Genomic DNA, 6710 nt, shown 5'->3' on the forward strand with positions numbered 1-6710 from the left:
CACCACCACCACCACCACCACCACCACCACCATCATCATCATCATCATCATCATCATCATCATCATCATCATCATCATCATCATCATCAGTTGTATTATTTTCATTTCACTTCTCAGAGTTCTCGATTTCACTTGCTCCGGTAATTCTGTAAGAGCGGACAGCGACCTGTTTTTAAATGTCTCACAAGGTCTCTTTCCACGATACTTAACACCCATGTACCAATCTCGAAATCCTCGTTGTCTCCAACAAAGCAGTTTTCTGCGCATGTTCTACTCTCATTTCAATCCCAATGTTTCCAACAAATTTCTCAAACCTGGTTGTTAATGCTCCCACTGCCCTTACAACTACTGGGATGACAGTTATTTTCTTCATTCCCCACATTCGTGCAGTTTCATATTTTAGTGGCTTGTACTTCCTAATCTTTTCCAGCAGTCAGTCACCCACTCGTGCATCCCCAGGTATGGCAATATCTATGATTTTGGTTTTCCTTCATTTTTTTATCCACTACAGCAATGTCTGATCTTGAGCATCATTCACTGATTCACACTGGATTCTAAAATCCCATAAGAATTTATATTCATTATTCTCGGTTACGCCTTCTGGATTATGCTTGTACTATATCAATATCCTTTCAAGGCCGTACGTTTCACACAATCTCTATCTTAGCAATGTTATTATGCCCCCATTTATACTCATTTTGAGCCAGTTTTCTACACTCACAATATTTGAAACTGCTTCATTTCTGATGACGCACAACCTACAAAGGGGCGATTCACTATCTTATCTACTTGGAACTTGGTGTAATTAGTTCTCAGAGCTTGTTTGTGGATGCTACATATCAATACTACAATGAATCCTTTCAAATCATTTTTCCTTAACCACCTTCAGGTGTTGGTCTTGTCTTTTCCTCCTATTTCTCTGAGGTATTGCCCATGCATCGTTTTAATTTTCCACTTAGTCAATCTTTGTTTTTCACTTTGTCTCTTAAATGTTCTTCGGTGCGTCACATTTTCACAAGGTATCGTGTTGCTATTTCTAACAGCAACAACTAAAGGTTCAATCTGCTGTTTGACGTACCATTCCAGACGGTTTTCCTCATTAACAACGCAGATCTTGCATTCTATGAAACTTCTTTTTCCCTTGTATTTTGGCACATACAGTATATCGATATCGATTTTAGGGAATAGTTTCTTGTTCATTGTCATCACTTCCCTGGTTTTTCTATCCATTTTTCTCAAACGCGTTCTTTGTCCTCCTAACAACACCTGAGCCGTATCGCATTAAGGATACAGCCCATGTATTTATTGCTTTGGTCTTGTTCTTTCCATTGAGTCCACTCTCCATTATTAATTTGGTTCTTCTGAGGTATTCCGTCTAAAGCTTTCCTTCATCTCACTCTCCGTGATTTTGACATACTCCAAAATACTCAGATATTTATATCCATTCATCTCAACATATTTGCTTCTCTCGCTGGTTGGTAGTTCTACACAATCAGATGACACTACTTTGCCTTACTTTATGATAATTATACCATTTTTAAAAGATCCCAAATACCGTCCCGATATCCTTACTGAATATCTGCACTGTTGAAACCAGACCATTTATTTCACGTTTACTCTTGCCGAAGATCTTTAGGTTAGCCCAATGCAACAGGGGATTTAACTTTCCTCCACTTTTCAAGGTGTACCCCGATGTCACTTTTCGTAATATCTGCGAGAGGAGTATCATGCAAATCACAAACAGCAATGGTGACAGACTATCTCCCTGAAATATGCCTCTTCTGACGTTAATCTTCGTCAACAATTCTCCACATGATTTTAACTCTGTATTCCAGTTCTCCCTTGATCTAATAAAATTTCAAATCTTATCAGATACATATAACAACTCAGGACATTTTAAAATCTAGGAACGGGGGACCATTTTACAAGCTTTCTTATAATCGATCCACTCTATACCAAGATTAGTATGTCTTTTCTTACAGTCTTTCAGCATCATTCTGTCTATAAGATGTTGATCCTTTGTTCCTCATCTTTTCCTTCTGCATATCTTCTGTTCCACTGGCAACTTGTCATGCATTTCCAGGAAGTCATACACTCAGTTAGACATTCCTATCTTCAACTTCCGCATCAAGAATAAGCAGGAGATTGGCCGATAATTATCCATTGCATTACTTTTACTGGAGTCCTTTTGGAAAAGAACCGTTTTCCCTGTGATCATCCACTTTGGGATCTTCACTCCGTTGTTGATCATTTTATCATTTGCTTAGCTATTCTTTTGTGTAATGCTGAGAAATTTTTCAACCAATACCCTCGTACTCCATCCGGGCCTCGACCTTTCCAGTTTGGAACCTTTGTTGTTTGCTCGATCGGCATTTCAGTTGTTATTATTATATTGTTCTGTTTCATTTCATTTTTCTCCGATCCTAATTCCTTCAACTATTCAGCATCTTTCTTATGATCCCTTCTATTATCCCAGATGTTATTCCAAAACCTCTTACATCCATTAACTTCCGGTTTCTTATTTCTGTTAACCTATCCGTTCAGCTGCTGATAGATCCTTTTCTAATCTTCTTGGAACAATCTATTGATTTTATATTGTTCAATCCGTTAATCATATCTCTTGATTTTTATTGTTTTAGCCTGCAGTCTTTGTTTCAGTTCTTCAAGGACTAAATTTAGCCCCTTTTCTTGATCCTATATTTACGTTCTTGATATTTCTCCTTCCCGATTCCATCTTGTTTCTTTCATTCCAGGGTGTTGATATGTTTTCGTAGCTCGTTCATTGAATGATTTATTCTTTCCCGAGGCTATTTTGCTACATTTCATCTTTTACGGTCTGATTAAAACTCTTCCTTTGATTAAACTCTTCCTTGCCCATCATTTCATCTGCATTTACACCCATATCTTTCGCGGCATATTGCAGCTGGTCTTCATCACTATTTATCAAATACTCGGCAAGCGTTCTCCTTTCACACCTTATACAATGGTCCATACTTATCAGTCCTCTGTCACCATTCTTTCTTTTCATATAGAGTGTTTTTGTTTGCTTTAGGATGTAGCACCCCATGCAGCGTCATCAACTTTCTCGTCCTTCTATCCGGTGTTGATATTTCTTCCTTAGTCCATTTGAGGATGGACGCACTATATCTGACCAGATATTCATGATTGCACTATATCTGACCAGATATTCCCGGACGCCCTATATCTGCTCAGATATTTATTGTAGTAATCAAATTTTTGGCATTCAGGTTGGATTTCAACACCATCTTCACCCCTTTTTTGATACGCCTCGCTTACCTTGACTTTCATTTCTCTGTGTAGAATGTCATCCAGCTCCAAAATCTCTAAATATCTATACCCACTACCGTCGGGTTCACCCATGGTCTCTCCTGATGGTAACCGCAATCCTCTGCAGGATGCTTTCTTCCATCTTTTCATATTAAGTACTGAGCATTGGTAATCCCAAATTCCATACCGATGTCCCTACCACACTTGTGGACTATTTTGGTTAAGGAATCTATCTATTTTACAGATTTTCCAAGCAATTTCAGGTCATCCATAAGCAGAAGATGGTTCAATGATGGGCCTTTCTTTTTCTTTTTCTTTTTCTTCTTTTTCTTTTTCTTTTTCTTCTTTTTCTTTTTCTTTTTCTTCTTTTTCTTTTTCTTCTTTTTTCTTCTTCTTTTCCTTCTTCTTCTTCTTCTTCTTCTTCTTCTTCTTCTTCTTCTTCTTCTTCTTCTTCTTCTTCTTCTTCTTCTTTTTTTCTTTTTCTTTTCTTTTCTTTTTCTTCCTATTCTTCTTCTTCTTCTTCTTCTTCTTCTTCTTCTTCTTCTTCTTCTTCTTCTTCTTCTTCTTCTTCTTCTTCTTCTTCATGAAGAATGATGTAACTTTTCCACGAAGGTAAATAAACAATAAGAAGAGCGAGATGCGATTTGTAATAGAGATTGACTCTGTTTATTGAACTGAAGGAATTGGACAATATTTCGACTGATTGTCAGTCTTCCTCGGGCTCAAATATAAATTGAAAGAAAACCGTAGAAACACAGAAATTCAAAATATGAACGGGAATATCCTGTATTCCTTTTTATTCAAAATGACATCATCAGTTTTCGCCTTTTCATAACTGGTAAAAAGGAAAAACAAAACAAAGAAAATTAGGAAAGAAAAATAACGGAACACTCAGTCAGTCTTCTTTAAATGTGATGAAATTCGCCTATCATTTTATTCATTCCTCCAGGGCATGATGTTAGCAATTCGCAAATATATTTGCCCTCATACAAGATGTTCCCGATCATATTTTGAATTTCTGTATTTCTGCGTTTTGCTTTTTGCATTTTACATTTAAACCCGAGAAAGACAATCTGTCGAAATATTATTCAATTCTTTAAATTCAATAAACAGAGACAATCTCTGTTACAAGTCGCTCCGTACTCTTGTTGTTTATTAACGTACATTAATATTAAAAAAAAAAAAAAATTGCCGGCAGCCAGCTGGCAGAACCGTTAGCATGCTAGGCGGAATGCTTAGCGGTATTTCGTCCGTCTTCATGTGCTGAGTGCAAATTCCACCGAGGTCGACTTTGCCTTTTTATCCTTTTAGGGTCAATAAAATAAGCATCTGTTGAACACGGGTCGATGTCATCGACTTAACCTCTCTCCCGAACTTGCTGGCCTTGTGCTAAGATTTGAAACTAATATTAAAACAAAAATGAAACAAAACAAAATAGAGTTCATAAATAGCAAAATATCGGCTAGAAAATAGTTATACAAGACTATATAGATTATAATCAATATATCAAGATGTCAATTCGAAGACTTGGGTTTGGACTTCGAATCGGATAGTCGCTGTCATATAAGGGACCAATTAATAATATTTACCTCATATATTCAATCGCAGAACAAAATTTCAACTCAAATGTGATATTTACAGATGAGAAGTAAAACAACGTACACTTCCCTCAAATAAACCAGTGAAAATGGTCAGAGGTTGAAGACGGATCACTCTAAACGTCAATGAATGAAACCCAATAGATGAAACTGAACAAATATTTGCGGACACGTTATTTATGTGAATTAATATTCTAAAGCGTTCTTATTACTCCTATACTTTTACAGCTAACATTCTCGTCCTTACAATTGCCATCGATTAAATTGTAAGCTATGACGATTTCGTCATCAGGAAGAACTCAAAGGTTTGTAGGAAACAGGTTGAAGTCAACTGAGTCGACACAAGTAGGATATTGATATTTAAATGATAAATCGTAGATGGAATAGAATTCACGCTCGAGGAGAATATGACAAAGTACTACAACCCATTGATCCATTCACCCCACTATTATCACTAGCTGGACCACTTTTACTAACAGCAAGTTGAGAATTGCAGAATAACTGAATTCTCATATTAGTTCTAGGATTTATAAGTGTTTAGGTGAGGAGTACTGACAACCCATCTTCGTACGTCAGAACGTTATATTTATTTTGTCGACTCTGGAGAGAAATAATATGTACATTTGAATCTGGTGAGAATTGAGCTTAGAACACGGATACACAAGTGAATATTAGCAACTAATTTAAGTTTAGTAGGAGACATTAACCGTTTTTCATCTCTCGCTAACCAGCCATAAAATAGTAGAAGTACCAGGATCAGATGACAGCAATATTTTTGCATTTGAGAAAGTCAGTCAGAGAACAATTGATAAGAATTTGGTTAATATCAGCTGGCAAATTCCTGCCGTGTAAAGACCTAAAAAATCGATGTTATTTGATTGTTAGATAAACAATACGTGTGTGATGTACATTTTTATTTTTACTTCCGTTGGATGTTAATGTTGGTCAGGGTGTAAGTTGATACGTCTGTTGTAAAATAGTGGGTATATGTAAAACAATTTGCCACATACGAATATATCGATCATGTTTTCCCTTCAGTGGTTATATAGGAGGGAAAAAGGAAAAGAGAAAAAGAAAAAGAAAAGGTAAAAGAAATATTATTAAGAAAGACTTGTACTAAGTAGGTTCGCCTTTTGAGGAAAGTAGTACTTTTGGTTGAGAATGCTGAATAGAATAGCATGTTACTGTTACAAGAAGAGAGTTATTTAGAGTATATATGGAGGCAACTGCTTTCTTTCTTTATGCTGCATACAAGCCTCAGTAGATTCTGGAGGAATGCCGCACAAACAGCCAACAACAATAACGACGACAACAGAAACAACAACAACAACAACGGCAACAATAGTAGTAGCTCTCACAACAACAACAACAAAAGACCACAAACTCATTATCATCAGCATTGTTGTCATTATCATCATCATGATCACAAACAGGAGCAGCAGCGTCGATATTATCATGGACAACAAAAACTTATACAAAAGAAACGTAAATAGTGTTTAGTTGATGTAGCAGCCAAGAGCAGACATATGGAAAATGCATTAACAAAACAACCAACAGAAATTTGAAAGAGGTTTGTTCTTTAAAGTTATGTAATATAGGATATCATGTGTATTTTTTTTCTTTTACTAAAGATGTAGTTATATGAGGAGAGAAAGAGAGAAGTGAAATAACCGAGTTTTTAGTTACGTCTGGATGCTGGAACAAGGAGAAGGTAGTTGGAAATCGATGGGGGGAGTGTACTCATGTTGGAGTGACCTAATGCACACAAAGCAGCTGCCTTCTCTATTTATGTCTTAGTGTGAGCATATGGAACACTTATGGATT

The sequence above is a fragment of the Octopus bimaculoides genome, chromosome 3, assembly GCF_001194135.2.
Source record: "Octopus bimaculoides isolate UCB-OBI-ISO-001 chromosome 3, ASM119413v2, whole genome shotgun sequence".
NCBI lineage: Eukaryota > Metazoa > Mollusca > Cephalopoda > Octopoda > Octopodidae > Octopus > Octopus bimaculoides.